Source organism: Ranitomeya imitator, chromosome 4 (genome assembly GCF_032444005.1).
Source record: "Ranitomeya imitator isolate aRanImi1 chromosome 4, aRanImi1.pri, whole genome shotgun sequence".
In the NCBI taxonomy this organism is placed as follows: domain Eukaryota; kingdom Metazoa; phylum Chordata; class Amphibia; order Anura; family Dendrobatidae; genus Ranitomeya; species Ranitomeya imitator.
In genome coordinates this window covers 151,710,212-151,737,151 of record NC_091285.1, presented here as the reverse complement: position 1 = coordinate 151,737,151, position 26,940 = coordinate 151,710,212, and the positions used below count along the sequence as shown (strand labels likewise).

General features: G+C 44.4%; 1 protein-coding gene across 3 annotated transcripts in view; it reads left to right on the top strand.

Annotated features, from left to right (window-relative positions):
* FGF1 (fibroblast growth factor 1) overlaps window positions 1-26,940 on the top strand; it is a 385,534-nt gene that overhangs the window by 80,161 nt on the left and 278,433 nt on the right. Inside the window, exon 2 of one of the 3 annotated variants that reach the window (XM_069764049.1) lies at window positions 10,129-10,243. The exons of the other annotated variants lie outside the window; for them this stretch is intronic. The gene's annotated coding sequence lies outside the window, so the exon portion shown is untranslated. The remainder of the gene's footprint in view (window positions 1-10,128; window positions 10,244-26,940) is intronic. 3 annotated transcript variants of the gene reach the window in all.

The window sequence follows — 26,940 nt, the reverse complement described above, 5'->3', positions numbered from 1 at the left end:
CTGTGCAAAGCTATAATAAATGACCATACTGTCTCCGCTGCTATTGATTTTTAATGAAAATGTGATAATACAAGTTCATCGCAATTGTCATCAAGTGGGAATATAGACAGTAATGTTGACAAGGTTGTTGTTATTCTACCCAATAAATGTATAATCTTCAGACATGGCTGTAAAGAATAGTCGTTCGATTTAATGACGTTACCCCTAAATATGAGTCGGGAAATGTAGTCTTTCATTCACCTTGGATTTTACTTGAAGTTGACTTCTATGAACATATCCCCGGGAGGTGGATTTTTGGGCATATTCAGGACTAAAATGTAACAACAAAGAACAATATAACAAATGTGAAGATACTATCCAAAACCCCACTCGATCCTAGCAGATTTTTATTTTCTGGTGATTTTCCAGTGCCAGTGTTTTGCTGAAATATTATCAGGACAATTAGCGTTTGGATTGAGGTTGTCTTAGTTGTGATATTTTGGCCTACTAGAATAGCTTGATTACATTGGGTTTACACACCAATTGTTTTGGTTTAGTGACATGACAGATGCAGTTCACATGACTATGGTGGGTGTCATCGCATGCAATGCCTTTTGGTAGAACATTCTGATAATTATGTTACCCAATGAAATCAGTATGACAGCACATACAGGCATGTACAAGGACTGTGCACATACCAGGGGTGGGCATACCGTTGATGCAGCCGGTGCAGCTGGAGGTGGAGGGGGGCCTCTGTAGGGTGGCTAATAATGACGGTAACCTGACCTGTTTTTCCATCCCCGAAGCTCTGGGGGGCCCATGGCCAGATTTCCCTCATGTGCGGCGGGCAGGTAGCGATCCCTGCAGCTCCGCTCAACTGCTATCTTCTCCTGTAGGCAGCAGAGCTGCAGGGATCTCTACCTGCCCACCGCACATGAGGGCAATCTGGCCATGGGCCCCCCCAGAGATCTGTCTTCTATTTCCTTCTGGCACTTCCTGTATCACACAGCCGTGTGGCTGGATGACATTCAGCGCTTGCCTGTGTCAGAGAGAGGAAGCTGCCGGTGACGATGATGTTGCGGCTGCAGGGCAATCTGCAAGGTGAGTGGTGCTGTGTTTTTTTAACAATACATTGGGGGGGGTGGAGAGGGCAACAATGATAGAGGTGGTGGAAGAGAGAGCAATGATGGAGGTGGGGAGAGAGAAATGATGAATGTGAAGGACAGGGCAATGATGAGGATGGTGGAGAGGGCAATAATGCATGTGGTGGAGAGGGCAATGATGAAGTGGTAGTGGAGAAGACAATGATGGAGGTGGTGGAGAGGGCAATGATTGAAGTGGGCGAGAAGGCAATGATGGAGGTGGTGGAGAGGGCAATGATGGAGGTGGTGGGGGAGAGGGTAATGATGGAGGGGCTGGAGAGGGCAGTGATGGAGGTGCTGGAGAGGGCAATGATGGACGTGGTGGATAGGGCAATAATGGGGTGGTGGGTGAGAAGGCAATGATTGTGGTGGTGGAGAGGGCAATGATTGGGGTGGTGGAGAGGCAATGATGGAGGTGTTGGAGAGGGCAATGATGAGGGTGGTGGGGATGGCAATGACGGGGGTGGTGGAAATGGCATAGATGAGGGAGGTGGAGAGGGCAATGATAGAGGTAGAGGAGAAGGCAATGATGGGGTGGTGAAGATGGCAATAATGATGGAGGTGGTGGAGAGGGCAATAATGGAAGTGGGAGAGAGGGCAATGATGGAAGTGGTTGAGAGGGTAATGATGGAGGTGAGAGAAAGGACAATGATGAGATATGGGGGAGTAGGACAATGAGGGATGTGGGCGATTGGGATGGGAGTAAGGGAGACTTATAGTAAACTTATGAACAGGGGGAGGAGGACACTAAATATGGATGTAAAATGAATTGGGTAGTGGAAGAGGGTGCTAAGCCTCTAATAGTGTCTTCCTCCATCTCACAATTTATTGTGATTCTGTCGGGGATTTAAAATTTATTGGGATTGAGAGAGGAGGGGGTAAGGTGCATAGGACTTTTATAATGAACTGAAAGGTGGGAGAAAACACCGTCAGGGACTTGTAATGAACTGGGAGGTGTTGGAAGATGCTCAGTACCTGATAGCATCTTCTCCCAACCCCAAATTCTTTATGATGCTATCAAGGACTTATAATGAATGGAGGGGGCTATGTACATACATTCAGGACTTGCAGGGGAAAATTCTGCTGCATATCCTAATGTGTTGGCAGGAAGAACGTTGCGTAAAACACATTTATTTTTTTGCAACGTTTTTGCCATTCTTTTGTTACTATATTCCCCCACTCATTAGTACGGGTGAAACACGTTGCAAGAATTGACATTATGCAGATTTGAATCTGCTGCAAATCTGCAAGGAAAAAATGAGCAACGTGTGCATGAGACTTCAGGGATCTCATTCACTTCACTTGTATTGTAAAACCTTGCATACAATAGGTATGGAAAGTATTCAGACCCCTTTAAATTTTTCACTCTTTGTTTCATTGTAGCCATTTGGTAAATTAAAAAAGTTCTTTTTTTCTCATTAATGTACCTCGTCTTGACTGAAAACCCTCCCAGAAATGTTGAAATGTTTGCAAATTTATTAAAAAAGAAAAACAGAAATATCAGATGGTCATAAGTATTCAGACCCTTTGCTCAGTATTGAGTAGAAACACCCTTTTGAGCTAGTACAGCCAAGAGTCTTCTTGGGAATGACACACGTTTTTCACACCTGGATTTGGGGATCATCTGTCATTCTTCCTTGCAGATCCTCTCCAGTTCCGTCAGGTTGGATGGTGAACGTTGGACAGCCATTTTCAGGTCTCTCCAGAGATGCTCAATTGGGTTAAGCTCAGGGCTCTGGCTTGGCCAGTCAAGATTTGTCACAGAGCTGTTCTGAATCCACTCCGTTATTTTAGCTGTGCTTGGGGTCATTGTCTTGTTGGAAAGTGAACCTTCGGTCATGTCTGAGGTCCAGAGCACTCTGGAAGAGGTTTTAATTCAGGATATCTCTGTACTTGGCCGCATTCATGTTTCCTTCAATGGCAACCAGTCGTCCTGTCCCTGCAGCTGAAAAACACCCTATAGCATGATGCTGCCACCACATTTCACAGTTGGGATTGTATTGGGAAAGTGATGAGCAGTGACTGGTTTTCTCCACACATACCACTTAGAACTATCATCAAAAGGGTCTATCTTCGCCTCATCAGACCAGAGAATCTAATTTCTCATAGTCTGGGAGTCCTTCATGTGTTTTTTAGCAAACTCTATGCAGGCTTTCATATATCTTGCACTGAGGAGAGGCTTCCGTTGGACCACTCTGCCATAAAGGCCCTACTAGTGGAGGGCTGCAGTGATAGCTGACTTTGTGGAACTTTCTCCCTTCTCCCTACACTCCCTGACAGAAGTTATGTCGCTTATCCATGTTATGTAAATAAAAGCTTATAACCTGACGTTAAATTAATCCATTGGTTGTATAAATGATTCTTTTGAAAGCTGAAATCCTCCAAAATGTGGTTTAGGTTAATAAAATAAATTGGCATCAATGCATAAATATTGATCAGTTAATGGACACAGAATGGTCAGATTTTGGCAAGACAAAAGTTTTGTCGCCCACAGAATTTAATGTGATATTCAAATAAATAATTAACTTAAAATACAAATATATGTTGCATAACATTGGTGAATGAAGTTGTGGTGTTATTAGAGTCATATTTAATATGTTGTGTGACTTCCATGAGCTTGAAGGACTGCATCCATGCGGTTCAACAATGATTCATACAATTTATTAATGAAGTCATCAGGAATAGCAAAGAATGCAGTCTTACATGCCTCCCAGAGTTCATCTAGATTCTTTGGTTTTGTCTTCCATGCTTCCTTATTCATCCTACCCCAAACATGCTCAATGATATTTATGTCTGGTGACTGGGCCGGCCAGTCCTTGAGCACCTTAATCTTTTTTGCCTGGAGGAACTTTGTTGTAGTGATGGATGTATGAGATGGAGCACCATTCTGCTGCAGAATTTGACCCCTTTTATGATTTGGAATATAAGAGGTAGCTAAAACATCTTGATATTTTAGGCTATTGATATTGCCTTCCACCTTGCAAATGTTTTGCACACTCCCATACTGAATGTAACCCCAGACCATGATCTTTCCACCACCAAATGTAACTGTTTTCTGGGTATATTTTGGATCCATACGGGCTCCAGTAGGTCTCCTGAAGTATTTGTGGCGGCTGTGGTGTAATTCTACTGACGATTCATCAGAGAAATCCACCTTCTGCCACTTTTCCAGCGTCCATCTGTTTAGCAAGCTGTGGGACTTTGCAAATGCCACACAGTTTTGTTATTTGCCTATTGTTTAGTGCTGGCTTCTGGGCACTGATTCGACCATGGAGGCCATTTCGAGACAGAGTCCTATAAACTGTTCTCTTTGACACAGGGACTTGAGGTGACTAGGCCAGTTGGAACTCTGCTGCAGTGGAAGATGGGCTTGCTTTGGATTTTCTAACCAACAAACGTTCCTCCTGAGGAGTTGTCTTGCGGGGTCTACCGAACCTGGGCTTGTCAAACACATCCCTTTTTTATTTCTTTGTACTTGAAGCTGATACACATTAAAGGTGCCAGCCTCCTCTGCAGTGGATCTGGTCTTCAGCATCTTGATAATCCAGGCTTTGGTTGCAGGGTGGATTTTTGACATGTTGTCACAGCTCAAGTTGCAGTTCAAGTGAAGGTCTGGAGTGCTGGGTAAACATGGATTGGGTGCATTATATGACCAGGCGACAAATCTTTTTTTTTGCCAAAATCTGACTATTCTGTGTCCATTAACTGATCAATATTTTTACATTGATGCCAATTTATTTTCTTAACCTAAACCACAGGGTTTCAGCTTTCAAAATAATAATTTATACAACCAAAGGATGAATTTAATGTCAGGTTATAAGCTTTTATTTACATAACATGGATAAGCGACAACTTCTGTCAGAGAGTGTACTGCATCTCTGAAGCCCAGCCACAATGATCTTGGGGTTCTTATTTATCTCTTTCACCAAGGCTTTTCCCCCACGATTGCTCAATTTGGCTGGATGGCCAGGTCTAGGAAGACTTCTGGTGGTCCCAAACTTCTTCCATTTAAGGATTATGGAGGCCACTGTGCTCTTAGGAAACTTGAGTTCTGCAAATTTCGTTGAAACCTTAGTCAGATTTGTGCCTTGCCACAATTCTGTCTCTTAGCTCCTTGTCTAGTTCCTTTGACCTCATGATTCTCATTTGGTCTGACATGCACTGTGAGCTGTGAGATCTTATATAGACAGGTGTGTGACTTTCCAAATCAAGTTCTATCAGTTTAATTAACCCCTTTACCCCCAAGGATGGTTTGCACGTTAATGACCAGGCCAATTTTTACAATTCTGATCACTGTCCTTTTATGAGGTTATAACTCTGGAACGCTTCAACGGATCCCAGTGATTCTGACAATTTTTTCTCGTGACATATTGTACTTCATGATAGTGGTAAAATTTCTTTGATATTACCTGTATTTATTTGTGAAAAAAACAGAAACTTGGCAAAAATTTTGAAAATTTTGCAATTTTCCAACTTTGAATTTTTATGCAATTAAATCACAGAGATATGTCACACAAAATACTTAATAAGTAACATTTCCCACATGTCTACTTTACATCAGCACAATTTTGGAACCAACATTTTTTTTGTTAGGGAGTTATAAGGGTTAAAATTTGACCAGCAATTTCCCATTTTTACAACACCATTTTTTTTAGGGACCACATCTCATTTGAAGTAATTTTGAGGGGTCTATATGATAGAAAATACCCAAGTGTGACACCATTCTAAAAACTGCACCCCTCAAGGTGCTCAAAACCACATTCAAGAAGTTTATTAACCCTTCAGGTGTTTCACAGGAATTTTTGGAATGTTTAAATAAAAATGAACATTTAACTTTTTTTCACAAAAAATGTAATTCAGCTCCAATTTGTTTTATTTTACCAAGGGTAACAGGAGAAAAAGGACCCCCAAAGTTGTTGTACAATTTGTCCTGAGTACGCCGATACCCCATATGTGGGGGTAAACCACTGTTTGGGCGCATGACAGAGCTTGGAAGCGAAGGAGCGCCATTTGACTTTTCAATGCAAAATTGACTGGAATTGAGATGGGACGCCACGTTGCGTTTGGAGAGCCACTGATATGCCTAAACATTGAAACGACCCACAAGTGACACCATTTTGGAAAGTAGACCCCCTAAGGAACTTATCTAGAGGTGAGGTGAGAACTTTGACCCACCAAGTGTCTCACAGAAGTTTATAATGCAGAACAATAAAAATAAAAATTCATATTTTTTCACAAAAATTATCTTTTCGCCCCCCATTTTTTATTTTCCCAAGGGTAAGTGAAGAAATTGGACCCCAAAAGTTGTTTTACAATTTGTCCTGAGTATGCAGATACCCCATATGTGGGGGTAAACCACTGTTTGGGTGCATGAGAGAGCTCGGAAGGGAAGGAGCGCCGTTTGACTTTTCAATGCAAATTTGACAGGAATTGAGATGGGACGCCATGTTGCGTTTGGAGAGCCACTGATATGCCGAAACATTGAAACGACCCACAAGTGACATCATTTTGGAAAGTAGACCCCCTAAGGAACTTATCTAGAGGTGAGGTGAGAACTTTGACCCACCAAGTGCCTCACAGAAGTTTATAATGCAGAACGATAAAAATAAAAATTCATATTTTTTCACAAAAATTATCTTTTCACCCCCAATTTTTTATTTTCCCAAGGGTAAGTGAAGAAATTGGACCCCAAAAGTTGTTTTACAATTTGTCCTGAGTATGCGGATACCCCATATGTGGGAGTAAACCACTGTTTGGGTGCATGAGAGAGCTCGGAAGGGAAGGAGCGCCGTTTGACTTTTCAATGCAAAATTGACAGGAATTGAGATGGGACGCCATGTTGCATTTGGAGAGCCACTGATGTGCCTAAACATTGAAACCCCCCACAAGTGACACCATTTTGGAAAGTAGACCCCCTAAGGAACTTATCTAGATGTGTGGTGAGCACTTTGACCACCAAGGGCTTCACAGAAGTTTATAATGCAAAGCCGTAAAAATAAAACAAAAGTTTTTTCCCACAAAAATTATTTGTTAGCCCCCAGTTTTGTATTTTCCCGAGGGTAACAGGAGAAATTGGACCCCAAAAGTTGTTGTCCAATTTGTCCTGAGTACGCTGATACCCCATATGTGGGGGGAAACCACCATTTGGGCGCATGGGAGGGCTCGGAAGGGAAGGAGCGCCATTTGGAATGTAGACTTAGATGGAATGGTCTGCAGGCATCACATTGCATTTGCAGAGCCCCTAATGTACCTAAACAGTAGAACCCCCCACAAGTGACCCCATATTGGAAACTAGACCCCCCAAGGAACTTATCTAGATGTGTTGTGAGAACTTTGAACCCCCAAATGTTTCACGACAGTTTACAATGCAGAGCCGTGAAAATAATAAGAAAAAAATTTTCCCCCCAAAATTATTTTTTAGCCCCCAGTTTTGTATTTTCCCAAGGGTAGCAGGAGAAATTGGACCCCAAAAGTTGTTGTCCAATTTGTCCTGAGTACGCTGATACCCCACATGTTGGGATAAACCCCTGTTTGGGCACACGGGAGAGCTCGGAAGGGAAGGAGCACTGTTTTACTTTTTCAACGCAGAATTGGCTGGAATTGAGATCGGACACCATGTCGCATTTGGAGAGCCCCTGATGTGCCTAAATAGTGGAAACCCCCCAATTATAACTGAAACCCTAATCCAAACACACCCCTAACCCTTATCCCAACGGCAACCCTAACCACACCTCTAACCCAGACACACTCCTAACCCTAATCCCAACCCTATTCCCAACCGTAAATGTAATCCAAACCCTAACCCTAACTTTAGCCCCAACCCTAACCCTAACTTTAGCCCCAACCCTAACTGTAGCCTTAACCCTAGCCCCAACCCTAACCCTAGCCCTAACCCTAAGTCTAGCCCTAACCTTAGCCCTAACCCTAGCCCTAACCATAACCCTAGCCCTAACCCTAGCCCTAACCCTAGCCCTAACCCTAACCCTAGTCCTAACCCTAACTCTAGCCCTAACCCTAGCCCTAAAGTTAACCCTAGCCTTAACCCTAACCTAGCCCTAACCCTAATGGGAAAATGGAAATAAATACTTTTTTAATTTTTTAATTTTTCCCTAACTAAGGTGGTGATGAAGGGGGTTTTGATTTACTTTTATAGCGGGATTTTTAGCGGATTTTTATGATTGGCAGCCGTCACACACTGAAAGACGCTTTTTATTGCAAAAAATATTTTTTGTGTTACCACATTTTGAGAGCTATACTTTTTCCATATTTGAGTCCACAGAGTCATGTCAGGTCTTGTTTTTTGCGGGACGAGTTGACGTTTTTATTGGTAACATTTTCGGGCATGTGATATTTTTTGATCGCTTTTTATTCAGATTTTTGTGAGGCAGAATGACCAAAAACCAGCTATTCATAAATTTTCCATTCCGCGTTTGGTAAAATTGATAAAGCAGTTTTATTCTTCAGGTCAGTACGATTACAGCGATACCTCATTTATAACATTTTTTATGTTTTGGCGCTTTTATACGATAAAAACTATTTTATAGAAAAAATAATTATTTTTGCATCGCTTTATTCTGAGGACTATAACTTTTTTATTTTTTTGCTGATGATGCTGTATGGTGGCTCGTTTTTTGCAGGACAAGATGACGTTTTCAGCGGTACCATGGTTATTTATATCTTTTTTTTTATCACGTGTTATTCCACTTTTTGTTCGGCAGTATGATAATAAAGCGTTGTTTTTTGCCTCGTTTTTTTTTCTTTTCTTACGGTGTTTACTGAAGGGGTTATCTAGTGGGACAGTTTTATAGGTTGGGTTGTTACGAACATGACGATACTAAATATGTGTACTTTTATTGTTTGTTTGTTTTTTATTTAGATAAAGAAATGTACTTATGGGAATAATATATATATTTTTTCTTTATTTAGGAATTTTTTTTTTTGAATTTTTTTTTTACACATGTGGAAATTTTTTTTAAAACTTTTTTACTTTGTCCCGGGGGGGACATCACAGATCGCTGATCTGACAGTTTGCACAGCACTCTGTCAGATCAGCGATCTGACTTACAGCGCTGCAGGCTTACCAACCGCCTGCTCTGAGCAGGCACTTGGTAAGCCACCTCCCTCCCTGCAGGACCCGGATGCCGCCACCATTTTGGATCCGGGCCTGCAGTGAGGAAGGAGGTAGGAGACCCTCGGAGCGACGCGATCACATCGCGATGCTGCGGGGGTCTCAGGGAAGCCCGCAGGAAGCCCCCTCCCTGTGCGATGCTTCCCTATACCGCCGGCACACCACGATCATGTTTGATCACGGTGTGTCGGGGGTTAATGTGCCGGAGGCGGTCTGTGACTGCTCCTGGCACATAGTGCCAGATGTCAGCTGCGATAGGCAGCTAACATCCGGCCGCGATCGGCCGCGCTCCCCCCGTGAGCGCGGCCGATCGCGTTGGATGTACTATTCCGTCCTTGGGAATTAAGGCCCAACCCACATGGACAGAATAGTACGTCCAATGACAGAAAAGGGTTAAACACAGCTGACTCCAATGAAAGAGTAGAACCATCTCAGGGAGGATCACAAGGTAATGGACAGCGTATGACTTAAATATGAGTGTCTGATCAAAGGGTCTGAATACTCTGTCCATGTGATATTTCAGTATTTCTTTTTTAATAAATTTGTAAAAATGTCTACATTTCTGCTTTTTTTCAGTCAAGATGGGGTGCATAGTGTACATTCATGAGAAAAAATTAACTTTTTTGAATTTACCAAATGGCTGCAATGAAACAAAGAGTGAAAAATTTAAAGGGGTCTGAATACTTTCCGTACCCACTGTATTTTATGTGTGTACAGAGCCTTACAGCTAATTGGGGAGAGTCACAGAGAGTGAATAATTTATATTATTGGAAGGCAGAGATTATAGTTAATGGGGGACACAGTGCTGCTTATCGCTTCATATTCAGGGCAGGCACAATTATGTATACAATGTACTGTATGTGACTTTGTTATTTTCAGGGCTGCGACGATCATCGTGACAAGACGAGTCGTGGCTGGGAGATGTTGACATGCAGGTCTGACCAGATGGAGATGAAAAAGCGGAAAACTGCTCTTATTAGACGAGACATCAGTGGTAAGTGCCTGTATGTAAATATTATTCTGTATCTGTTCTGTATGAGTTGGAGTATTAATGTAATCTGTAAAATCCTATAATCTACATTTGTGTGAAATGTCCGTAGCTTCCAGTTTTTTTTATTGGATGGCACATCAACTTGTAGAGTTTTATAGGTTCATTCACATATCCGTGAAAATCATGGATCTGAGAGTGAGATCCTTGAGGGTCAGAGAGTGTCCTGTTCTGATCTGATTTTGAGGATCAGAATAGAACATGTTCAATATGTCTGTAAAAGCGGGCAGCACACCGACATTGTACCCAGATACAGGAATGTAACCTTATTATGCATAGCACAGTCCCTTATTACGTACCATCCTCTGTAGTTATATATGGTGCCGTCCCTTATTATATAGCTTGTTCTGCTGTTATGTATACTACTGTTTCTTACATAGCGTAATCTTGTTATTTTCTTAATTCACAGTGCCCTCTCTTATTACATAGTTCTCTCTCTTGTTAAAATATAAAATGACTACTGATGCAGGAGCCGGTGACCAGAAGACTAGTCCATCAGCTCCTCATAAGGTTATGTAATAAAGACAGGGCTCCGTAGAATCCGATATGTAAGGGACGGTGCTGTACATAACAAGAGAGGGTGCTGTGTAATAAGGGATGTCAAAATACATAATTAAAGATACTATGTAAGTTATATCTATAGCTATCTATCTATTTATCTAGAAAATCAAGAAAAAAAGGCAGCACTCCAAAAATCAAAGTGAAAAACCGTGGCTTTACTGATCCATTGCTGCTAATGGATCAGTAAAGCCACGGTTTTTCACTTTGATTTCTGATTTTTTATTTTGGAGGTTTGGACATCACCTTTGCAGGTTTTAGAGAGACCCTAATCTTGCAGACAGAATGAAGACTTTGTCCCTTTTCCATATCATGCTGTATACAGAGTATTGAAAAAGTCAATGGGAGTTTATGTGATATACCAACACAAAGTAGCAAGTATTTGTGAAGTGTAAAGGAAGTGATACGTGGTGTTTTAAATATTTAAAAAATATAAATCTGAAAATTGTGACGTGCATTTGTATTCAGCACCTGTGAGTCAATACTTTGTAGAACCACATTTTGCTGCAATTACTGCTGCAAGTACCTTAGTGGGTTTGCGGTTGTGCTATACTTCTTCCATTTTTGGATGATAGATTGAACAGCGCTCAAAGCTATGTTGGGGCTTGTTTTTTTTTAACCTAACTCTGCTTCACTCTCTTCTACAACTTTATCCCTGACCTATCTTGTGTGCTCCTTGGTTTTCATGATACTGTTTGAGCCCTATTATTCTCGAGCAAACCTCTGAGGCCTTAACAGAACAACTGTTGTAATACTGAGAATAAGTTACACACTCAGTTTACTAATTATGTGACTTTTGGAGGCACTTGGTTACTCAGGATTTTATTTGGGAGTATCAGATTTCAAGGCGCTAAATACAAGTGCATGTCACAATTTTCAGATTTATATTTTTAAAATAATTAGAAAACCATGTGTTCCATTCAGTTTCTCAACATTTGCACTCTTCAGAGCAGTGGCGTAACTAGAGTCATATGGGTCATTGTGTAAAACTTAGACTAGACCTCCCATCTACATGTTGCTAAGACACATGGATCTCAGTGGCATTGCCAGTGTCTATAAATTTATATGCCCTCTGAAAAAAATGCAGATAAAATATTTTAATTTTACAGAAAACGCATCAATATGATAATATTCTAAGTTGTATTTCTAAATATTATAGTCATATAGTTACCAAATAAAAATATTATCTCCATACTGCTGAGCAACATCCTCTTTACCAAGACCAATATTATCAATAAAACCAATAAATACTAATAATAGCACTACAGTGAGTGAATATAAAACCCATCCGGTTACTAAACAAAGACCACTATTCCAAGTCTAATGCACCAATAATACCACAAACAAGGAATACCATATTCCATGCCAACTCACGCCACAATTCCAAAAGAACAGATGTAAAGGGTTGATTGTGACTTGTAGGATCGCTACTTCCAACAGATGGCGCTATAGCGTTTAAGTCTTCTTTTTCTCTAAAGAGGCAATTTGCATATTAAATTTCCTAGAGGAGCATTGCACGGCGAATAAGCCTCCTTACCTTGACAAGCCAGATTTGGTATGTCACTCTCCATAAGGAGAAACGTTACCCCTTAGACCCCAGCCCAGAGATTCTCACCTAGCCAAATTAGTTCTCATGCTTCGCACTGATGAGGACCAACAGCCCGAAACAGTGTGTCTGCGAACTGAGATACTGATTTTATCCTAAGTCATATTGCAAGACTCGTTAAAGGGTTGATTGTGACTTGCAGGATCGCTACTTCCAATAGGTGGCACTATAGAGTTTAAAGGGAACCTGTCACCAGAATTTGGCGGGACCAGTTTTCGGTCATATGGGCGGAGTTTTCAGGTGTTTGATTCGCCCTTTCCTTACCCGCTGGCTGCATGCTGGCCGCAATATTGGATTGAATTTCATTCTCTGTCCTCCGTAGTACATGCCTGCGCAAGGCAAGATTGCCAAATTCAGGTGACAGGTTCCCTTTAAGTCCTCTTTTCTGAAGAGGCAATTTGCATATAACATATTCCGCAGCACTTTACATTATAGAGGGGACTTGTACAGACAATAGACATTACAGCAAAAGAATAAACACAGATCAAAACAGATACCAGGAGGAATGAGGGCCCTGCTCGCAAGCTTACAAACTATGAGGAAAAAGGGGAGACACGAGAGTTGGATGGTAACAATTGCTTTAGTTGTTCGGACCAGCCATAGTGTAAGGCTCGGGTGTTCATGTAAAACTGCATGAACCAGTTAACAACCTAAATATGTAACAGTACAGACACAGAGGGCTAATTAAATGCATAAAGTGTATGAGAACATGATGCGAGGAACCTGATGATGGTTTTAGTTTTTTTGAATGGGCCACACAGGGATAGTTAGGTTAATGCATTGAGGTGGTAGGTCAGTCTGGACAAATGCGTTTTTAGGGCACGCTTAAAACCGTGGGGATTGGGGACTAATCGTATTAACCTGGGTAGTGCATTCCAAAGAATTGGCGGAGCACGTGAAAAGTCTTGGAGACGGGAGTGGGAGGTTCTGACTATTGAGGATGCTAACCTCAGGTCATTATCAGAACGGAGAGCACGGGCAGGGTGGTAGTCTGAGACCAGGGAGGAAATGTAGGATGGTGCTGAGCCATGGAGCCCTGATGTTGATGGAGCTTTATGGCTGCTTATTTTTTTCAGGACAAGATAACATTTCAGTGATACCGTTTTGATTTCTATTCTTCTTTTTGATTGCGTTTTATTCCTGTTTTGTTCAGTGATATGATGAAAAAGCATACTTATTTTTTATGGTGTTCATTGAATGTGCTAACTAGTGTGACTATGTTATGGGTCAGGTTATTTCACGGTGATACCAAATATGTGTACTTTATTTGTTTGTTTTTTTTACTTAAATACATTTATTGGATTAATATTTGTTCTTTTATTTTGGTCTTTATTTTCGATTTTTTAAATATTTTTAGATTTTTTTTAACCTTTTTTTTTTCATTTTTTTTACTTTGTTCCAGGATGGGACATGAACTTTTCCTGCCCCGATTGCTGATATAATACTCTGCAATGCTTTTGCATTACAGGGCATCAGATCAGCCTCTCACAGATAGTGACTAGCTGTGTCAGCCCCTGCTCTGAGCAGAAACTTATAGGCCACCGTTCCTGGTTGACGCTGCTGCCATCTTACAGTCCGGGGTAATCTTGGAGACTATTGTCACAATGCGATCGCAATTGCGTTGTTCCGTCGGGAGCAGATATGGAGCTCCTTCCCACTGCGATGTCAATAGATGTCACTGTTACTATTGACAGCGGCTTCAGAGGAGTTAAACGCCTGTGATCGGCGATAGCACCAATAGTGGGCGTTGCTGTGGGGTGTCAGCTCTCATATAGATCTGATGCCCACATTTGGTCCCAGTGGTGCTCGACGAGAGCCCGCACGATCATCATGCAGTATTTGTACAGCGGTTTGCAAGAACACAGCTCCCACAGTGCTGTACATATACAGCGCATGTCGGGTGGGGTTTAATCAATAAAAAACTTTTACCGTACTCCTCCTGCGTCCACAGCATAGTATTGATGTAGGCTAAGGTGCTGTGCAGACCAGGGCACTCCTTCTGCCTCTCTGTTCTAGTCCTCAGGATATACTACAGGTTTTCCTCCAGTCAGTTTACGCAGCAGTAAATAGAAGCACAGTGGGCTTGGGCAGGGCCGGACTGGCCATCTGGGAATTTTGGCAAATGCCAGAAGGGCCTGTCTGGTCATGGGCCGCCTAGTCTGCAACGTTAACAGAATCAGTGTTCTCAAGATACCCATACTGTAAGAGTTGTGACGGAGCACCAAGTCGCTTACTCCGTCACTTACCCCAGCAGGCCACGGGTATCATCAGAAATATTGGTCTTGTAGTAAATCTTCCTTTCCTCCATCCAAGGGTAATATTAGTAATATATCCCCATCTGGTTCATGGGGACGCGGACAACATGGGCCTGTGTGATTGCAAATGCCAGAGCTGAATTTCAGTCCCAGTCCGTACCTGGGCTTGGGATTTCTATAAACCCCATCCACTGTGCTTTGTAACCTAGAACGCAGTGTTTTGGATGCAGTGCAGTTGAGCAGCATCCAAAACTATGCTATTCTGGATCGTGGGCACATTCCCTTACTGTACTAACAGTGCAACAGTAAACCATAAATAGACATTACTGTATGAATAACTTACTTAGAGTTTAACTAGTAATTATACTCTGGGGTATTATACTTTCATGAAGGAAACATATGGCTGCTTGTGTTATAGGAGACACATAAGGGTCTGCCTTTGCGTGATATACATCTTCCTCTACGTGTGTCACTACCACTTTTTGTTAGCTGGATTTTACTTCTTTATATATCTCAGATGCTCTTCACTTTCACTGGTGGTGCACCAGTAGTGGTGCACCATATTTTGGGTGTGAGGTCTGAGCATTCCTACATGACCAGTTTCCTGGAAAGAGGTTTGGTCGTCATGGGCCAGTTAAATGGCCACCAAGGTCTCCCGATCTGACCCCTTAGACTTTTATCTTTGGGGTCATCTGAAGGCAATTGTCTATGCTGTGAAGATACGAGATGTGCAGCATCTGAAACAACGAATACTGGAAGCCTGTGCTAGCATTTCTTCTGCCATGTTGCTATCAGTGTGTCAAGAGTGGGGAAAGAGGGTGTCATTGACAATCTAACACAATGGGCAACACTTTCAACTCATTTTATAAGTGGTCATAAACTTGTAAATAACTCATGAAAGAATAAAGTTATGTTAAAACCAAGCACACCATTGATTTTCTTGTGAAATTCTCTGGAAAAAATAAAGTTGGACCGATTTCAAAATGACCGCCATGGTCACCATCCATCCATCTTGAAAAGTTTTCCCCCTCCCATATACTAATGTGCCACAAACAGGAAGTTGATATCACCAAATATTCCCAATTTATTTAGGTGTATCCATATAAATGGCCCACCCTGTATTTAGATATGCAAGTCATATGATAACTTTAGATATTTTCTGTTCCTATTGGCAAAAAAAACCAACACAATTTTACCAAGCATAAAAATGAACATGTAATCCAAAAAACCCACAATTTTAACAAACATGAAAATGAACATGTAATCTTTTAGAACTCACATACTGCATGGACATTAATACAAGAAAGGAATCAATAGGACATCAAAAGTATAAAGAGACAGCATGGTGGCTCAGTGGTTAGCACTAGGGTTGAGCGATCTTGACCTTTTTAGAGTCGAGTCGTGTTTCGCTAAACCCGACTATCTTAGAAGTCGAGTCGAGTGGAATCGGCCGATTATCGCGAAAAGTCGGGTATCGCCCGAAACACGAAACCCAATGCAAGTCAATGGGGGAGCATAGTCGGCAGTGAGTGGAGGCCAGGAAAACACCTACACTGCCCATTTTAATGGCAAAAACATCCATTCTTGTTACAGAAGCTTGTCAATCGTAATTTACTTTATAATAATTGGAAGGCATTTGAAATTGGGGGTCATTTGGCTAAAGTTGTGGGAGGGGTAGGGCTGGTTCAAGTAATTAGTGGGCCCACGTCACGGCAGTGGAGCAGGGAGAGGTAAGTATTTCAACTTTGCAAGTGCTGAGATCCTGAGCAAGCAGGGGGGGCCCACTCGTTGGCATTGGCACTGGCACAGGGCCCCTCAAAGTACAGCGGTGTGTTTGCACGGCGGGGGCGCCTCCCACCGGCAGCAACACTTTTGCGTACTATGAGAGGCCCTGTGCCAGTGACGTCGCCAACTAGTATTCCTCCCCCCACCTGATGAAGGAACCTGCACTTTCATCTGCACCTTCCTCTTTGTCCCCGTGTAAGGTGGTATGGTATGCGGGAAGAGGAACCTGACTTTCAGCAGGGTCACAATCTTGCTGTGTAGCGTGCACGGGGAATTTTGCGTTATGGGTCAATGTACCAGCAGACTCATCTATCACTGGCTGGGCAATGGGCAGGATGAGGAGGAAACACAGATATAGGCCCAAAGAATAAAGTGGGCTAAATGTAGTTCAAAATTGGTAACACAGGACTAACCAGGGGGCATTGCAGTGGAGGACAACTGGAATGAGAGGCTGACACAGAGAGTAGGCCCAAATCAGTAAGTAGTCGAAATGCAGTTCAAAATTGGCAACCGTAGTAAACAGGCGGCACAGCTTTGTTCAGTGGAGGAGAACAGCAAGGAGTGGCAGACACCGATAGTAGGCCCCAACCCAACTAGTAGGCCAAATGCAGTCTAACATTAACAACTACTTAACGAGAGCCTGAAAATGGAATTTCAGGACAGGAAACCAGGAGAACAGCAAGGAGCGGCAGACACGGTTAGTAGGCCCCAAACCAACTAGTACGCCAAATGCAGTTGTTCCATTTAACGACTATTTAACAAGAGCCTGAAGATAGAAGCTCAGGAAAGGCAACCTGGAGAACACCTTGGAGTGGAACACACCGTCTCTACACCCCATACCCAATTTGTAGGCCTAATGCAGTGTAGTTTCCAACAACTACTAAACGAGAGCATTAAGATCGAAGCAATGGCGAGGAAACCTGGGGAACAGCTTGGAGTGGAACACACCATCTCTCTACACCCCATACCCAATTTGTAGGCCTAATGCAGTGTAGTTTTCTACAACTACTAAACGAGAGTCGGAAGACCGAAGCAATGTGGACGAAACCTGGGGAACACCTTGGAGTGGAACACACCATCTCTCTACACCCCATACCCAATTTGTAGGCCTAATGCAGCGTAGTTTCCAACAACTACTAAACGAGAGCATTAAGATCGTAGCAATGGCGAGGAAACCTGGGGAACACCTTTGAGTGGAACACACCATCTCTCTACACCCCATACCCATTTTGTAGGCCTAATGCAGCGTAGTTTCCAACAACTACTAAACGAGAGCCAGAAGATCGAAGCAATGGAGAGGAAACCTGGGGAACACCTTGGAGTGGAACACACCATCTCTCTACACCCCATACCCAATTTGTAGGCCTAATGCAGTGTAGTTTCCAACAACTACTAAATGAGAGCCTGAAGATAGAAGCTCAGGAAAGGCCACCTGGAGAACACCTTGGAGTGGAACACACCGTTTCTACACCCCATACCCAATTTGTAGGCCTAATGCAGTGTAGTTTTCTACAACTACTAAACGAGAGTCGGAAGACCGAAGCAATGTGGACGAAACCTGGGGAACACCTTGGAGTGGAACACACCATCTCTCTACACCCCATACCCAATGTGTAGGCCTAATGCAGTGTAGTTTCCAACAACTACTAAACGAGAGCCTGAAGATAGAAGCTCAGGAAAGGCAACCTGGAGAACACCTTGGAGTGGAACACACCGTCTCTACACCCCATACACAATTTGTAGGCCTAATGCAGTGTAGTTTCCAACAACTACTAAACGAGAGCCTGAAGATAGAAGCTCAGGAAAGGCAACCTGGAGAACACCTTGGAGTGGAACACACCGTCTCTACACCCCATACACAATTTGTAGGCCTAATGCAGTGTAGTTTCCAACAACTACTAAACGAGAGCATTAAGATCGAAGCAATGGCGAGTAAACCTGGGGAATACCTTGGAGTGGAACACACCATCTCTCTACACCCCATACCCAATTTGTAGGCCTAATGCAGTGTAGTTTTCTACAACTACTAAATGAGAGTTGGAAGACCGAAGCAATGTGGACGAAACCTGGGGAACACCTTGGAGTGTAAAACACCATCTCTGTACACCCCATACCCAATTTGTAGGCCTAATGCAGTGTAGTTTCCAACAACTACTAAACGAGAGCCAGAAGATCGAAGCAATGGAGAGGAAACCTGGGGAACACCTTGGAGTGGAACACACCATCTCTCTACACCCCATACCCAATTTGTAGGCCTAATGCAGTGTAGTTTCCAACAACTACTAAACGAGAGCCTGAAGATAGAAGCTCAGGAAAGGCAACCTGGAGAACACCTTGGAGTGGAACACACCGTCTCTACACCCCATACCCAATTTGTAGGCCTAATGCAGTGTAGTTTTCTACAACTACTAAACGAGAGTTGGAAGACCGAAACAATGTGGACGAAACCTGGGGAACACCTTGGAGTGGAACACACCATCTCTCTACACCCCATACCCAATTTGTAGGCCTAATGCAGTGTAGTTTTCTACAACTACTAAACGAGAGTCGGAAGACCGAAGCAATGTGGACGAAAGCTGGGGCACACCTTGGGGCGGCAGACACCGTTAGTAGGCCCTACCAAAGTTGTACCCCCAATGCAGTTTTAAAATTCCTAGAGGCTGAAAACAAGACTATTGACGCTCAGCTTTTTTCAAAGGAACACAGCTGAATTGAGTGGCGCAGACAGACACAGGTAGTAGGCCTTAAACCAAAAATTGTGGCTCACTGCAGCTTAAAAATGGTTACAGGGGTACACAGGCAGCATAGCTCTGGGCAGTGGAGGACAATTTCAATAGTGGACCGCAGACAGACTTTGTACGCCTACTATTAAAAAAAGGATGCTCTATGCAATAAAAAATAGGTTCCAGGGGTACACGGGCAGCAGTGGTCTGGTCAGTGTAGGAGTAGTAGAAAGAAGGGACCACAGACAGGCTTCGAAGGCCTACCATAACAAAATAGGGCTGTTGGCAATTTAAAATTGCTTCCAGGGGTACACGGGCAGCAATGGTCTGGTCAGTGTAGTAGTAGTAGAAAGAAGGGACCGCAGACAGGCTTCGAAGGCCTAACATAACAAAATAGGGCTGTTGGCAAGTTAAAATTGGTTCCAGGGGTACACGGGCAGCAGTAGAATGGTCAGTGGAGGCCTTGTGGAAGGAGGGACCGCAGACAGGCTTCGAAGGCCTACCATAACAAAATAGGGCTGTTGGCAATTTAAAATTGCTTCCAGGGGTACACGGGCAGCAATGGTCTGGTCAGTGTAGTAGTAGTAGAAAGAAGGGACCGCAGACAGGCTTCGAAGGCCTAACATAACAAAATAGGGCTGTTGGCAAGTTAAAATTGGTTCCAGGGGTACACGGGCAGCAGTAAAATGGTCAGTGGAGGCCTTGTGAAAGGAGGGACCGCAGACAGGCTTCGAAGGCCTAACATAACAAAATAGGGCTGTTGGCAATTTAAAATTGGTTCCAGGGGTACACGGGCATCAGTAGAATGGTCAGTGGAGGCCTTGTGGAAGGAGGGACCGCAGACAGGCTTCGAAGGCCTAACATAACAAAATAGGGCTGTTGGCAATTTAAAATTGCTTACAGGGGTACACGGGCAGCAATGGTCTGGTCAGTGTAGTAGTAGTAGAAAGAAGGGACCGCAGACAGGCTTCGAAGGCCTAACATAACAAAATAGGGCTGTTGGCAAGTTAAAATTGGTTCCAGGGGTACACGGGCATCAGTAAAATGGTCAGTGGAGGCCTTGTGAAAGGAGGGACCGCAGACAGGCTTCGAAGGCCTAACATAACAAAATAGGGCTGTTGGCAATTTAAAATTGGTTCCAGGGGTACACGGGCATCAGTAGAATGGTCAGTGGAGGCCTTGTGGAAGGAGGGACCGCAGACAGGCTTCGAAGGCCTAACATAACAAAATAGGGCTGTTGGCAATTTAAAATTGCTTACAGGGGTACACGGGCAGCAATGGTCTGGTCAGTGTAGCAGTAGTAGAAAGAAGGGACCGCAGACAGGCTTCGAAGGCCTAACATAACAAAATAGGGCTGTTGGCAAGTTAAAATTGGTTCCAGGGGTACACGGGCATCAGTAAAATGGTCAGTGGAGGCCTTGTGAAAGGAGGGACCGCAGACAGGCTTCGAAGGCCTAACATAACAAAATAGGGCTGTTGGCAATTTAAAATTGGTTCCAGGGGTACACGGGCATCAGTAGAATGGTCAGTGGAGGCCTTGTGGAAGGAGGGACCGCAGACAGGCTTCGAAGGCCTAACATAACAAAATAGGGCTGTTGGCAATTTAAAATTGCTTACAGGGGTACACGGGCAGCAATGGTCTGGTCAGTGTAGCAGTAGTAGAAAGAAGGGACCGCAGACAGGCTTCGAAGGCCTAACATAACAAAATAGGGCTGTTGGCAAGTTAAAATTGGTTCCAGGGGTACACGGGCATCAGTAGAATGGTCAGTGGAGGCCTTGTGGAAGGAGGGACCGCAGACAGGCTTCGAAGGCCTAACATAACAAAATAGGGCTGTTGGCAATTTAAAATTGCTTCCAGGGGTACACGGGCATCAATGGTCTGGTCAGTGTAGTAGTAGTAGAAAGAAGGGACCGCAGACAGGCTTCGAAGGCCTAACATAACAAAATAGGGCTGTTGGCAAGTTAAAATTGGTTCCAGGGGTACATGGGCATCAGTAGAATGGTCAGTGGAGGCCTTGTGGAAGGAGGGACCGCAGACAGGCTTCGAAGGCCTAACATAACAAAATAGGGCTGTTGGCAATTTAAAATTGCTTCCAGGGGTACACGGGCAGCAATGGTCTGGTCAGTGTAGTAGTAGTAGAAAGAAGGGACCGCAGACAGGCTTCGAAGGCCTAACATAACAAAATAGGGCTGTTGGCAAGTTAAAATTGGTTCCAGGGGTACACGGGCAGCAGTAGAATGGTCAGTGGAGGCCTTGTGGAAGGAGGGACCGCAGACAGGCTTCGAAGGCCTAACATAACAAAATAGGGCTGTTGGCAATTTAAAATTGGTTCCAGGGGTACACGGGCATCAGTAGAATGGTCAGTGGAGGTCTAGTGGAAGGAGGGACCGCAGACAGGCTTCGAAGGCCTAACATAATAAAATTGGACAGGCTGTAGGCACTTTATAATTGGTTCCAGGAGTACACGGGCAGCTGTAGACAGGTCAGTGTAGTAGTAGTTGAAAGAACGGGCCACAGACAGGCTTCGAAGGCCTAACATAATAAAATGGGCTGGCTGTAGGCAATTTAAAATTGGTTCCAGGGGTAGACGGGCAGCAGTGGTCTGGTCAGCGGAGGCCGATTGTAATGAGTGTCTGCCAGTTAGTAGTCCAAAACAATAAATAAATGTGAATGTCTCGCATTAAAACAAAACGAAAACACTAAAGGGTGCAATCATTAGGTTCAGGGGTGGGATCCTCTGCGTAGTTTCAGACCTACTAATTTAGCGCAAAGTATTTACTGTGGTAAATAGAGGACACTGCCCCTGACTATGTTAAGTACCATTATACATGTCAACACAATGGTATTGTCAGTGGCAGGAATGGAAGGATGTCAGCGCATAGACTAAACATTGGTGGAAGTGTGAGAGATAACTGTGGAAGTGGTAGAGCAATGTTTGACCTGGGGTTGGGTGAACTCTCTTGTGGCCGGCGGTACAGGCCCAGGGCCCCTCATGTTACAACAGTGTGTCTGACGTTGGGTGCGCACCACCACCGCCAGAGACACTTTATTGTACTATGAGGGACCCAGTGGCAGTGCCGTCGACCAAAAGCGGGCACACCCACCTCTTCAGACAAACAGCACTCTCACGGGTGCTTGCGCCAAGTTGCGATACCACGGCCCCGTGTGGGGAGTTTGGCCATTTAGGGAGGTGTAAACATGTCGTATGCTGGACAATCAGCTGCAGCAAATTAGACATTCGAAAAGTAATTCACAGTAGTCCACAGGCAAGAGCTTTTCGTAGGAAAGCTAGGTGTCTGCCGGGCAAGGTGGGGCAAAAGAATTCGAAATCCAGTTGTAGTTCATTTTAATGAATGTTAGATCATCAACATTTTGGGTAGCCAGACGAGTCCTTTTTTCGGTAAATATTGAACCTGCAGCACTGAATACTCTTTCTGATAGGACACTAGCTGCCGGGCAAGCAAGCTCCTGCAATGCATATTCTGCCAATTCTGGCCAGGTGTCTAATTTTGATGCCCAGTAATCAAATGGGAATGACGGTTGAGGGAGAACATCGATAAGGGATGAAAAATAGTTAGTAACCATACTGGACAAATGTTGTCTCCTGTCACTTTCAATTGAAGCAGCAGTACCTGTCCTGTCTGCGGTCATAGCAAAATCACTCCACAACCTGGTCAGAAAACCCCTCTGTCCAACGCCACTTCTGATGTGTGCACCCCTAACACTCCTGGTCTGCTGCCCCCTGGAGCTCGTGTGAGAACGATCACGTGCGCTGTGTGCTGGGAATGCCTGAAGCAAACGGTCAACAAGAGTTGATTGTTTGGTTGCTAATATTAGTTCCAAGTTCTCATGTGGCATAATATTTTGCAATTTGCCTTTATAGCGTGGATCAAGGAGGCAGGCCAACCAGTAATCGTCATCGTTCATCATTTTAGTAATGCGTGTGTCCCTTTTGAGGATACGTAAGGCATAATCCGCCATGTGGGCCAAAGTTCCAGTTGTCAAATCTGCGGTTGTGATTGGTTGAGGGGCAGTTTCAGGCAAATCTACGTCACTTGTGTCCCTCAAAAAACCAGAACCCGGCCTTGCCACGCAACCAATTTCCAGTGCCCCCGGGAAAGCTTCCTCATTAAAAATATACTCATCCCCATCATCCTCCTCGTCCTCCACCTCCTCTTCGCCCGCTACCTCGTCCTGTACACTGCCCTGACCAGACAATGGCTGACTGTCATCAAGGCTTTCCTCTTCCTCTGGTGCAGACGCCTGATCCTTTATGTGCGTCAAACTTTGCATCAGCAGACACATTAGGGGGATGCTCATGCTTATTATGGCGTTGTCTGCACTAACCAGCCGTGTGCATTCCTCAAAACACTGAAGGACTTGACACATGTCTTGTATTTTCGACCACTGCATACCTGACAACTCCATGTCTGCCATCCTACTGCCTGCCCGTGTATGTGTATCCTCCCACAAAAACATAACAGCCCGCCTCTGTTGGCACAGTCTCTGAAGCATGTGCAGTGTTGAGTTCCACCTTGTTGCAACGTCTATGATTAGGCGATGCTGGGGAAGGTTCAAAGACCGCTGATAGGTCTGCATACGGCTGGAGTGTATAGGCGAACGTCGGATATGTGAGCAAAGTCCACGCACTTTGAGGAGCAGGTCGGAGAACCCAGGATAAGTTTTCAATAAGCACTGCACCACCAGGTTTAAGGTGTGAGCCAGGCAAGGAATGTGTTTCAGTTGGGAAAGGGCGATGGCAGCCATGAAATTCCTTCCGTTATCACTCACTACCTTGCCTGCCTCAAGATCTACTGTGCCCAGCCACGACTGCGTTTCTTGCTGCAAGAACTCGGACAGAACTTCCGCGGTGTGTCTGTTGTCGCCCAAACACTTCATAGCCAATACAGCCTGCTGACGCTTGCCAGTAGCTGGCCCATAATGGGACAACTGGTGTGCAACAGTGTCAGCTGCCGATGGAGTGGTTGGGCGACTGCGGTCTGTGGAAGAGCTCTCGCTTCTGCAGGAGGACGAGGAGGAGGGGGTGCGAACGCCTACAGCCAACTGTTTCCTAGACCGTGGGCTAGGCACAACTGTCCCGAAATTGATGTCCCCTGTGGACCCTGCATCCACCACATTCACCCAGTGTGCCGTGATGGACACGTAACGTCCCTGGCCATGCCTACTGGTCCATGCATCTAAGATATAAACTCCACTGATGCATATCACCACAAAACATCAAACAGGGATTTACCCTAAATGGACATCTGTAACAGGGAGAACTCCACTAATAGATATATCCTACAACGAAAAGGAGTAAATACAACCCATCTCCATATATGGTATATAAAGTAACAAATTTTATTATGAATATATAACACAACATATATACAAACACAATAAAGACAAGGTACACGCAGAGCCAATGTACAATGGACCCAGGACACTGAAAAGTAACACCATGAGTAGATAGACCTATAGGCGGCCAGACACCTCTGAATAGGAACCCTAAGGTAACTAATGTGTCATAGAAAGTGCTTAGTGCTTAGTTAAATACTCCTCTTAATTGCGTGATGCCATTCAGCTCGCCCAAATGGGCACACAGGATTCCAAAACCCCCCATCCTATCTTACCCATTAATAGGTGCCAGTGTCCGTCCAGGTAGCCCCGACGCGCGTTTCGCGTTTGCTTCCTCGGGGGGCGTCGAGGAAGCAAATGCGAAACGCGCGTCGGGGCTACCTGGACAGACACTGGCACCTATTAATGGGTAAGATAGGGTGGGGGGTTTTGGAATCCTGTGTGCCCATTTGGGCGAGCTGAATGGCATCACGCAATTAAGAGGAGTATTTAACTAAGCACTAAGCACTTTCTATGACACATTAGTTACCTTAGGGTTCCTATTCAGAGGTGTCTGGCCCCCTATAGGTCTATCTACTCATGGTGTTACTTTTCAGTGTCCTGGGTCCATTGTACATTGGCTCTGCGTGTACCTTGTCTTTATTGTGTTTGTATATATGTTGTGTTATATATTCATAATAAAATTTGTTACTTTATATACCATATATGGAGATGGGTTGTATTTACTCCTTTTCGTTGTAGGATATATATATGGTCCATGCATCTGTAGTCAGGTGCACCTTTGTACTCACAGATTGCCTGAGTGCATGGACGATGCGCTGTTTAACATGCTGGTGCAGGGCTGGGATGGCTTTTCTGGAAAAAAGTGTCGACTGGGTAGCTCGTAGCGTGGTTCAGCGTACTCCATCAGGGCTTTGAAAGCTTCACTTTCAACTAACCGGTAGGGCATAATCTCTAACGAGATTAGTCTAGCTATGTGGGCGTTAAAACCCTGTGTATGCGGATGCGAGGATAAGTACTTCTTTTTTCTAACCAGAGTCTCATGTAGGGTGAGCTGGACTGGAGAGCTGGAGATCGTGGAACTTGCGGGTGTGCCGGTGGACATGGCAGACTGAGAGACGGTTGGAGACGGTATTGTTTCCGCCGGTGCCCTAGATGCAATATTTCCTCCTACAAAACTGGTGATTCCCTGACCCTGACTGCTTTTGGCTGGCAAAGAAACCTGCACAGATACTGCCGGTGGTGCGGTAAATGGTGGCCTTACAGTGACGGAAGGGATGTTGCATTGCTGACTAGCTTCATTGGCCGAGGGTGCTACAACCTTAAGGGATGTTTGCTAGTTAGTCCAGGCTTGAAAATGCATGGTGGTTAAATGTCTATGCATGCAACTTGTATTGAGACTTTTCAGATTCTGACCTCTGCTTAAGCTAGTTGAACATTTTTGACAGATGACTTTGCGCTGATCAATTGGATGTTGTTTAAAAAAATGCCAGACTGCACTCTTTCTAGCATCGGATCCATTTTCAGGGATTGCAGACTGAGCTTTAACCGTATGGCCACGCTGTCCTCCAACAGGTTTTGGCTTTGACACGCGTTTTGGGCCAGATACGGGCCCGGCAAATGGAACCTGTTGCGATGTTGATGCCTGCTGCGGCCCCTCCTCCACCTCCGCTTCTGAACTACTGCCGCCTGCACCCTGTTCCCCCCAATGGCTGCCAATCGGGGTCAACAACTGGGTCATCTATTACCTCCTCTTCTAGCTCGTGTGCAACTTCGTCTGTGTCACCGTGTCGGTCGGTGGTTTAGCGTTCGTGACGGGGCAACATAGTCTCATCAGGGTCTGATTGTGGATCAGTACCCTGAGAGGGCAATGTTGTGGTCTGAGTCAAAGGACCAGCATAGTAGTCTGGCTGTGGCTGTGCATCAGTGCACTCCATGTCAGAATCTACTTGTAATGGGCATGGCCTGTTAAGTGTTTCACTTTCTAAGCCAGGGACGGTATGTGTAATGAGCTCCATGGAGTAACCCGTTGTGTCGCCTGCTGCATCCTTCTCTCTTGTTGTTGTTTTTGCTGAAGAGGACAAGGAAGCGACTTGTCCCTGACCGTGAACATCCACAAGCGACGCGCTGCTTTTACATTTACCAGTTTCAGAAGAGGAGGCAAAAGAGCTAGAGGCTGAGTCTGCAAGGTAAGCCAAAACTTGCTGTTGCTGCTCCGGCTTTAAAAGCGGTTTTCCTACTCCCAGAAAAGAGAGCGTTCGAGGCCTTGTGTAGCCAGATGACGAACCTGGCTCCACAGCTCCAGACTTAGGTGGAATATTTTTTTTCCCACGACCACCTGATGCTCCACTACCACT